The following is a 10,958-nucleotide window of genomic DNA, read 5'->3' as shown; positions in this document are numbered from 1 at the left end:
AAAAGGTCTTTTTCATAGTACATTATAGTCAAGCTGTCAAAAGTCAAAGACACTGGGAGAATTCTAAAAACAGCAAGAGAAAAGTATCTAGTCACCTATAAAGGAACCTTATCAGATTAACAGTGGACTTCTCAACAGAAATCTTACAGGCCAGGAAAGCATGGGATGATATATTGAAAGTGCTAAAAGAAAAAAAAAAAAGTTAGTCAAGGATACTATACCCAGCAAAATCATCCTTCATAAATGAAAGAGAAACAAAACCTTTCCCAGACAAGCAAAAGCTGAAGGAATTCATCACCACTAGACCAGCCCTACAAGAAATACTTCAGGGAGTCCTCCACCCAGAAGTGTAAGAATGTTATCTACCATCACAAAAATATAGAAACCGTTGGTAGAGTAAACATACAAACAAGGAAAAGACTCCAATGTTACCACTACAGAGAACCCTAAACCACAATTACAAACAAAAATAGAAAGAAAAGAACAAATGATACACAAGACAACCAGAAATAATTCAATAAAATGACAGTAAGAAGACCTCATATATCAATAATAACCTTGAATGTAAACAGATTAAACTTCCACTTAAAAGATATAGACTGGCTAAATGAATTTTTTAAATGACCCTACTATATGCTGCCTACAAGAAACTCAGTTCACCTGTAAAGACATATATTGACTGAAAGTAAAGGGATGGAAAAAGATATTCCATGCAAATGGAAACCAAAAGTGAACAGGAATAGCTATACTTACATCAGATAAAACAGACTTTCAGTCAAAAACAGTAAAAAAGAGGCAAAGAAGATCATTATATAATATGATGATAAAGGGATCAATTCATCAAGAGGATATAACAATTATAAACAGAAGAAAACAGGGAAAACACTTCAGGTCATTGATTTAGGCAAAGATCTTATGGCTAAGACCTCAAAAGCATGGATAACAAAACCAAAAATAGAGAAATGGGACTATATTAAACTAACAAGCTTATGTACAGCAAAGGAAACAATCAACAGAGTGAAGAGACAATCTGTTGAATGGGAAAAAAATATTTGCAAACTATTCATTCAACAAGGAACTAATATCCAGAGTATACAAGGAACTCAAATAACTCAACAATTCGAAAAATCCCATTAAAAATTGGGCTAAGGACATGAATAGATGTTTCTCAAAAGAAGACACATAAATGGCCAACAGATATATGAAAAAATGCTCAATATCACTAATCATCAGGAAAATGCAAATTGAACACACAGTGAGATACTAATATCATCTTTCCCCAGTTAGAATGGTTGTTATTAGAAAGACAAAAAATGGCCAGGTGTGGTGGCTCATGCCTGTAATCCAAGCATTTTAGGAGGTTGAGGGAGAGGATTGATTGAGGACAGGAATATGAGGCTGCAGTGAGCTATGATCATGCCACTACACTCCAGCCTGGGTGATGGAAAAAAATAATAAAATAAAATAACAGATGTTAGCAATGATGCAAAGAAACAAGAACTCTTATACACTATTGGTGGGAATGTAAATTAGTACAACCACTATGGAAAACAGTATGGAGATTTCTTAAAAAACTAAAATAGAACTGCCATGTGATTCAGCAATCCCACTACTGGATATTTATCCAAAGGAAAAGGAATCAGTATATCAAAGGATACTATACTCACATTTATCCTAGAACTATTCAAAATAGCAAAGATATGGAATCAACCTATCAACAGATAAAGGGATAAAGAAAATGTGGTATATATACATGATGGACTATGATTTGGCCATAAAAATGAATGAAATTGTGTCATTTACAGCAACATGGATTGAACTGGAGGTCATTATGTTAAGTGATATAAGCCAGGCACAGAAAGACAGATACCACATGTTCTCACTCCTATGTGGAAGCTGAAAAAAGTAGATCTCATAAAAGTAGGGAATAGAATAACAGATACTAGAGGCTGGGAAGGGTGTGTGTATAAGAGAGAAGGATGAAGAGAGGTTGGCTAACGAGTGCAACTGTGCAGTTCTAATGTTCAATAGCATAGTAGGGTGACTCTAGTTAGCAACACTGTAGTGCATATTTCAAACTAGCTAGAAGAGAGGAGTTGAAATGTTCCCAACACATAGAAATGATAGAGTCAAGGTGATGGGTACCCCAAACATCCTGACTTGATCATTATATGTTCTTTGCATGTAACACGTATCCCATAAATATGTAAAATAAAAAGTAGTAGTAAAGTGAAGATGGCAGATGAAAACTCCTTGAATGGTGTGAAGAAACAGACAAGACAGCAGGGTAGTAAGCAAAGGAGGCATTCATTCATTCATTCATTCATTCATTCAACTAGCATTTGCTAGTTCCTATTACGTGTCAGGCGTTCTTCTGAGTGCTGGAGATACAATGGAAAACAAGACAGATATGAGCCCTGACCTCATGAAGTTTACTCTTAGGTAGGTGTCAGTACCAAGTAGACAAACAAATGAATAAAATAATTATAAACTGTGATATGTGCAATAAAAAATGAACAAGAGAATGATGCATCAGTCAGGATTCTTTTTTTTTTTTTTTTGAGACAGAGTCTAACTCTGTTGCCTGGGTTAGAGTGTTAGCAACTGCAAACTCCTGGGCTCAAGCGATCCTTCTGCCTCAGCCTCCCAAGTAGCTGGGACTACAGGGATGCGCCACCATGCCCGGCTAATTTTTTCTATATATTTTTAGTTGTCCAGCTAATTTCTTTCTATTTTTAGTAGAGATGGGGTCTCGCTCTTGCTCAGGCTGGTCTCTAACTCCTGTGCTCAAAACGATCCTCCTGCCTTGGCCTCCCAGAGTGCTAGGATTACAGGCATCAGCCAGGATTCTTGATTGCAAGCAAGAAAACCATTTAAATTTTAAAGAAGAGAACTGATTAGAAGATAATTGAGAGTTCTTGGGACCAAAGTGAGCCTGGAGGTTCAGACTTGGAAAGTGAACTAGAATCCTGAGAGATCCAGAAATCTGAGTACCAGGAACCACTGAGTACATAGTGCTGCAGGAAGTTGTGTTTGCCAGATCTCTGCTCTTGTATTCCTGTGTCCAACAGAGAAGTTGGGACTAGCAGTGAGGTTTTTTTTTTCTCGACTGAGCTTAGTTCACATACCTATCCCCTTAGGTAAAGCAGGAAGCTGTTCTCCCTCATCTTCTGGCCTCCATGCTGGGTGGCTGGCTCTGGGCACTCCCTTCCCACCAAAACTCCCACAGTGGGAGTTCCCTCAGTGAAGGATACTATAATGGAGGTAAATTACATGTGGGTCAGCCAAAAATAGTGCTACTGTTGACTATAGATGAAACAAACTCTACCAGGTACTGTCTTTGGGTAAGAGAAAGTAACATTTAAGTGAGCCAAGCCTGTTTCTTTCTTCTTCCCAAATTTGCCACACTATGATTTTAGTGTCTCCTTGATGACTAATGAAATTGAACATCTTTTTGTATATTTACTGGTGATTTGGAATATACTCTTCAATGATATGCTAATTCAAGTCTCTTGTCCATTTTTCTGTTGGATTGTCTGTTTTTTATTTTGTTAAATTGATTTGAAGGAGTTTTATGAAATTCTAATACAATTCTCTGGATGAGCCCTTTTGTTGAATATATGTATTGCCAGTACTTTCTCCCACTTTTTGCATGCCTTCTCTCTCTCTTAGTAGTGTCCTATGATGAAGAGAAGCTTACAGTGTTAATGTACACAAACTCATCAATGTTTTCCTTTATGGTTGGCACAATTTGTATCCTATTTAAGAAACATCTGTCTACCTCAAGGTTATACTCTTCTGTGTTAACTTGAACAGATCATTTATTTATTTCATATTTTAGATTTAGATTTATTATCCATCTGGAATTGCTCTCTCTATATGACTTGAGGTGGGTTCATTTTTTTGCTAAATGATTTTCAAATGACCTATGTATTTTATTGAAAAGATCATCCTTTCCCCAAAAGTCTCTGGACTCTATCCTCCATTCACTGGTTTGTTTATCTTTGATAACAATATCATGATGATTTAATTACTCTAGATTTATAATAGGTTTTGCTAACTGATAGTGTAGGGCCTCTGGTTAGGTTGTTTCCTTTGAGATTGCATCTGCTTTTCTTAAATCATTGTATCTCTACAAATGGTGGAATCAGTTTATTAGTTCCTACAACAAATCTACTGAGATTTTTATTTTTATTTTTATTTTTTTGAGACAGAGTCTCACTCTGTTGCCCAGGCTAGAGTGCCATGGTGTCAGCCTAGCTCGCAGCAACCTCAAACTCCTGGGCTCAAGCAATCCTCCTGCCTCAGGCTCCCGAGTAGCTGGGATTACAGGCATGCGCCACAATGCCTGGTTCATTTTTCTATATACATTTTTAGCTGTCCATATAATTTCTTTCTATTTTTAGTAGAGACAGGGTCTCGCTCTTGCTCAGGCTGGTCTCGAACTCCTGAGCTCAAAGGATCCGCCCACCTCGGCCTCCCAGAGTGCTAGGATTACAGGTGTGAGCCACCTTGCCTGGCCTCTACTGAGATTTTGATTGAAGTTACATTACATACATAGATCAATTTAAGGAGAACGGACATCTTTACAATATTGGGTATTTGAATCTATGAAAAGAGTACAATCCTTCTATTATCTAGGTCTTCTTTAATCTGAGTAAAAATTTAATAGTTTTTGGTGTAGAGGACGTTTTTGTTAGATTTGTTTCAAGATACTTTTTGTTATTTTAAAATTTAATTATAATTGGCATCTTTTTCTGAATCACATTACATTTTCTATTTGTTTATTGCTAATATATAGAAATATAATCTATTTTTGTTATCTCACCTTGTATCCAGTGAACTTGATAAATTTCACTTATTAATTCTATAATCTAATAGTTTTTGTGAGAATTCTTTTAAATTTTCTCCATGCACAATCATGTTGCTTGTAAATGATAGTTTTATTTCCTTCTTTTAATCCTGATATTTTCTTCTTCTTGCCTTATTATGCTGGCTAAGAGTTGCAGTACACAGCTAAATATTTTAGAAGCAGTGATAGTAGGCCTCTTTGTCTCATTCCAATGATCAAAAGGTATATTTTCAATATTTTACCATTGACTATAATGTTTTCTGTAGGATTTGGTAGATATTTGTCATCATATGAAGAAGTTCCTTTCTTTTCCTATTTTTTAAGAATTGGTATCATGAATAGATATTAAATTTTTAATAAATGCTTTTTCTACATATATCAACATGGTCATATGATTTTTCTCTTCCGTTAATGTGGTGAATGAAAATGGTTGCTTTTCAAATGTTAGACAAACTGTTGTGTTCCTAGAATAAATCCCTCTTCGTTGTATCATATTATGCTTTTATATATTGCTGTTTTCAATTTGCTAATATTTTGCTTAAGATTTTTGCCTCTACAGGAATGAGAAAGAATTGTCTACATTTTTCCTTCCTTATAATATCCTTGTCTGTTTTTTTTTTTTTTTTCAAATCCTAGTCTCATAAAGAGCAGCTATGTTATCTCTTTCCCTATTCTTGGGAAGAGTTTGTGTAAGCATGGTAGTATTTATTCCTTAATTGTCTGGAAAATTTACTGGTGAAATCATCTGAGGTTTTTTGTGAGAAAGTTTTAAATGCAGTCACATGCCACATAATGACATTTCAGTCAACAAAAGATGGAGTAAGAATATAATATGGTATTTTTTACTGTACCTTTTCTCTGTTTAGATACGGAACTACTTACCATTGTGTTACAATTGTCTACACTTCATTCACGGTAATACGTTTTACAGGTTTGTAGCCTAGAAGCCATGTGCCATATATCCTTGGTGTGTAGTAGGCTACACCATCTAGGTTTGTGTAAGTACACTCTATGATGTTCACATAATGACAAAGTCACCTAATGATGCATTTCTCAGAACATATCCCCATCATTAAGCAAAGCATGACTGTAATGGATTCAATTTCTTTAGTAGGTGTAGGACTACTCATATTTTCTATCTCTACTTTGGGAAGTTATATGTTTTATGGAATTAGTTCATTTCATCAAAGTCAGCAGCTGTATTGAATTAAACAGTTCATAGTATCCTTTTATTATCTTTTTTAGTGTCTATAGGATCTGTAGTGATGTTCCATTGCTCATACCTGATAATGGTTATTTCTCTCTCTATCTTTTATTGATTAGTCTTATTTAAGATTTATCAATTTTGTTAAAATTTTCAAATAGCCAACTTTTAGCTTTATTGATTTTCTCTATTTTATACTGGCTTTAAATTGTATTTCTACTCTCCTTTATTTCCTTACTGAAGTTTCTTTGAGTTTGATTTCCTGTTCTCCTAAAAGCTTCCTGAGACAGAGACCTAGATAATTGATTTTAAATCTTTTTTTTTTCTAATATAGGCATTATATGGCTACACATTTCCCTGTAAGTGCTGTTTTAGTGGCATCCCACAAGTTTGTTTTACTGTTTTTTTTATTCTGGTAAATTATATAATACAAAAGTGGCACTTAGAGTTAATAAACAAATTCAGGAAAGTTGTAGCATGCAAAATCAACATGCAAATATCTGTTGTGTTTCCGTATGCTAGCAATGAACAATCTGAAAAGAAAATTAAGAAAATAATTTCTTTTAAAATAACATCAAAAAGAATAAAAATCATGGGAATAAATTTAACTGAGAGATTCATAATAGATATTGGTCTGTAGTTTTGTTTTTTTGTGGCATTTTCATCTGGCTTCATCTGACTTTAGGCTAATTCTGGTCTCATAGAATGAATTAGAAAGTGTTACTCCCACTTCAATTTTGGGGAAGAATTTGAAAAGGATTAGTGTTAATTCTTCTTTAAATGTTTGGTAGAATTCACCATTGAAGCCATATGGTCCTGAGATTTCTCTATTGGGAAGTTTTGATTAGTGATTCAAGATTTCCTATTTCTACATGAGTCCGTTTGGTAGATTGTGTGTTTCTAAAAATTTGTTCACTTCATGTAGGTTACCCAATTTGTTGGAGTATAGATGGTCATAGTATTCTCTTATAATTCTTTTTATTTCTGCGAGGTTGGTAGTAATATCCACTTTTATTTCTGATTATAGTAATTTGAGTCTTCTTTTTCTTAGTCAATTTTGCTAAATATTTGTCAATTTTGTTGATCTTTTCAAAGAGCCAACTTTTGTTTTCATTGGTTTTCTCTATTTTTTTTTTTTTTTACTATTTCTTATTTCCACTTTGGTTTTTATTGTTTCCTTCCTTTTGCTGCCTTTTGATTTAGTTTGCTCTTCTTTTACTAGTTCCTCAGGTGTACAAATAGGTTATTGATTTTAGATTTTTCTTTTTTAAAATGTAGGCCTTTACAATTATAAGTTTCCCTTTGAGCATTGCTTTTACTGCACCCCTAATGGGCAGTATTGGTGTTTGGTGTATTGTGGGGTTTTTTTGATTTGTTTGCTTGTTTGGTTAAAGATAGGGTCTTGCTCTGTCATCCAGGCTGGAATGCAGTGGTGCCATCACAGCTCACTGCAGCTTTGAACTTCTCAGCTCAAGCAATCCTCCTGCCTCAGACTCTCAAGTAACTGGGACTACAGGTGAGTGCCACCATGACTGGCTAATTAAAAAAAAATTTTTTTTTAGAAACAGGGTCTCGCTATGTTGCCCAGGCTGATCTCCAACTCCTGGCTTCAAGTAATGCTCCTGCCCCAGCCATCCAAAGCGGTGGCATTACAGGAATGAGCCACTGTGCCCAGCTGTGTTTTTATTTACATTCATCACAAGGTATTTTCTAATTTATCTTCTGGTTTCTTCTTTGATCCATTGGTTGTTTAAGAGTATGGTGTTTAATTTCCACATATTTGTGAATTTTCTAGTTTCTTTTCTGTTAGGAAACGAAAACTGAGTTTCATTCCATTGTGAATTCATTCCATTGTGGTTGGAAAATATACTTGGTATGATTGCAATATTTAAAAATGTATTAAGATTTGCTTTATGGTCTAATATGATAGAATAGTCCATGTTTCATACATTTTAGGGCCTTGTCATTAGGTACATGTGTGCTTATATTTATAATATCTTCCTGATGGATTGTCATGGACTGAATGTTTGTATTCTCTCAAAATTCATATGTTGAAATCCTAACCCCCAGGGTAATGGTGTTAGGAGGTGAGGCCTTTGGGAGGTGAATGGGATTAGTGTCTTTATAAAAGAGACTCCAGAGAGCTTTCTCACCCTTTCGGTCATGTGAGGACACAATGAGAAGACAGCAATATATGAACCAGGAAGTGAGCCCTCACCAGACACCAAACCTCCCAGTGCCTTGATCTTAGACATTTAGCCTCCAAAATTGTGGGAAATAAATTTCTGTTGTTTATAAGCCACCCAGTCTATGGTAATTTGTTTTAGCAGCCTAGACTGAGACATGAATGGAACTTTTTTTTTTTTTTAATTTCATCTTATTGTTATGGGGGATACAGAATTGCAGGTTACATACGTTGCCCATGTACCGCCTTTCCCCCCAAGTCAGAGCTCCAGGCATGTCTGTTCCCCAGGTAGTGCGCGTTGCACCATCATGTAGGTATCTATCCCTCTCTTTCCCACTCCCCCTTCCCGAGTCAGCACCTTCAAGCCTTACCATTCCTCACACGGTGCGCAATGCACTCATTGTGTAGGCATACCCCCATCCCCTCCCCCACCCCCCATGTCAGTCTGATATCCAATTGGTGTCGGAATGGAACTTTTTATCAATATATTATATAATGTTCTTTTTTTTTTTTTTTTTTTTTTGAGACAGAGTCTCACTCTGTTGCCCAGGCTAGAGTGAGTGCTGTGGCATCAGCCTAGCTCACAGCAACCTCAAACTCCTGGGCTCAAGCGATCCTCCTGCCTCAGCCTCCCGAGTAGCTGGGACTACAGGCATGCACCACCATGCCCGGCTAATTTTTTCTATATATATTTTTAGCTGTCCATATAATTTCTTTGTATTTTTAGTAGAGATGGGGTCTCGCTCTTGCTCAGGCTGGTCTCGAACTCCTGAGCTCAAATGATCCGCCCACCTCGGCCTCCCAGAGAGCTAGGATTACAGGCGTGAGCCACCGCGCCCGGCCTTATAATGTTCTTTTTTGCCTCATATACTTCTTTGATTTAAAATCTATTTTGTCTGAAAATAATATAGCCACTCCAGCCCTCTTTTTGTTATTGTTTGCATATAATATCTTTTTCCATTTTTTTTTTTTACTTTCCTCTTTGTGTCTTTGTATCTAAAGAGTCTTCTCTTGCAGACAGCATATAGATGGGTGATTTTTTTTTAACCACTCTGGCAATGTTTGCCTTTTAATTGAAGAGTTTATTTACTAGTAATTTAAATTAATTACTGATAAGGAAAGACTTCCTTCTGCCATTTAACTATTTTTTCTATATATTTTACATGTTTTTCATTCCTCAATTTTTCCATTGCTGCCTTTTTTGTATTTGGTTGATTTTATTTTATTTTATTTTATTTATTTATTTATTTTTTTTGGTGGTGTTCCATTTGATTCCCTTCTCCTTTCCTTTTATATGCACGTATTTTAGTGATTTTTATCTTGGGAATTGCAACTAACACTTCAAAATTATAACATCTTAGTTTGAATGGTATTAACTAAATTTTAATAATATAAAATACTCTGCTCTTACACATCTCTGTCCTTCCTCCTTTGTGTTGTTATTCTCACAGAATGCATCTTTATATGTCATGTGCCCATTAACATAAATGTATTAATATTTTATCCATTTTCTTTTTAAATCATATAGGAAAAAATAGAGATGTTACAAACCAAAAGTAAAATTATAATGACTTTTATGTTTACCTAGGTAGTTACCTTTATCATTGTTCTTTATTTCTTCTCATGGGTTTGACTCACTGCCTGGTTTTCTTTTATTTTAGCCCAAAGGAATCCTTTTAGCATTTCTTATAGGGCAGGTTTATTAGTAACAAACTCTCTTAGTTTTTGTTTACCTTGAAATGTTTTAATTTCTCCTTCATTCTTAAAAGATAGTTTTGCTGGATATATAATTCTTGTTTGGCAGAGTATTTTTCTTTCAGCACTTGTATTATCCCACTGCTTTCTAGCCTTTATGATTTTTGATGAGAAATCAGCTCTTAATCTTATTGATGGTACTTGTACATGATACATTGTGTCTCTCTAGCTACTTTCAGGATTCACTCTTTGTCTTTGACTTTTGATAGTTTGACTACACTGCATCTTGTGGATCTCTTTGAGTTCATTCTTATCTGGAGTTTATTGCACTCCTTGGATGTATAGATTCAGATATTTTATCAAATTTGGAAAGTCCCTGGCCATTATTCCTTCAAATGTTCTTTGTGATCCTTTCTCTGTCTTTTCATTCCACAACTCCAATAATGCATTATTGGTCCCCTTGATCATCTCCCATGGGTCCCTTTGACTCTGTTTACTTTTCTTCATTATTTTTTCTTTCTGCTGCTTAGGCTGGATAATTTCTTTCTTTCCTTTTTTTTTTTTTTGAGACAGAGTGTCTCTTTGTTGCCCGGGCTAGAGTGAGTGCCGTGGCGTCAGCCTAGCTCACAGCAACCTCAAACTCCTGGGCTTAAGCGATCCTACTGCCTCAGCCTCCCGAGTAGCTGGGACTACAGGCATGCGCCACCATGCCCGGCTAATTTTTTTCTATATATATTTTAGTTGGCCAGATAATTTCTTTCTATTTTTAGTAGAGACGGGGTCTCGCTCTTGCTCAGGCTGGTCTCGAACTCCTTACCTTGAGCGATCCTCCTGCCTCGGCCTCCCAGAGTGCTAGGATTACAGGCGTGAGCCACCGCGCCCGGCTTAGACTGGATAATTTCAATTGTCCAATATTCATGTTGACTATTTTTTTTCCTTCTATCTGCTCAAGAGATCTGCTCTTGAGCCTCTCTAGTGAATTTTCTATTCCAGTTATTGTACACGTCAGCTCCAGAGGTTTG

The sequence above is a fragment of the Eulemur rufifrons genome, chromosome 2, assembly GCF_041146395.1.
Source record: "Eulemur rufifrons isolate Redbay chromosome 2, OSU_ERuf_1, whole genome shotgun sequence".
NCBI classification, from domain to species: domain Eukaryota; kingdom Metazoa; phylum Chordata; class Mammalia; order Primates; family Lemuridae; genus Eulemur; species Eulemur rufifrons.
This window is presented reverse-complemented; position numbering follows the sequence as displayed.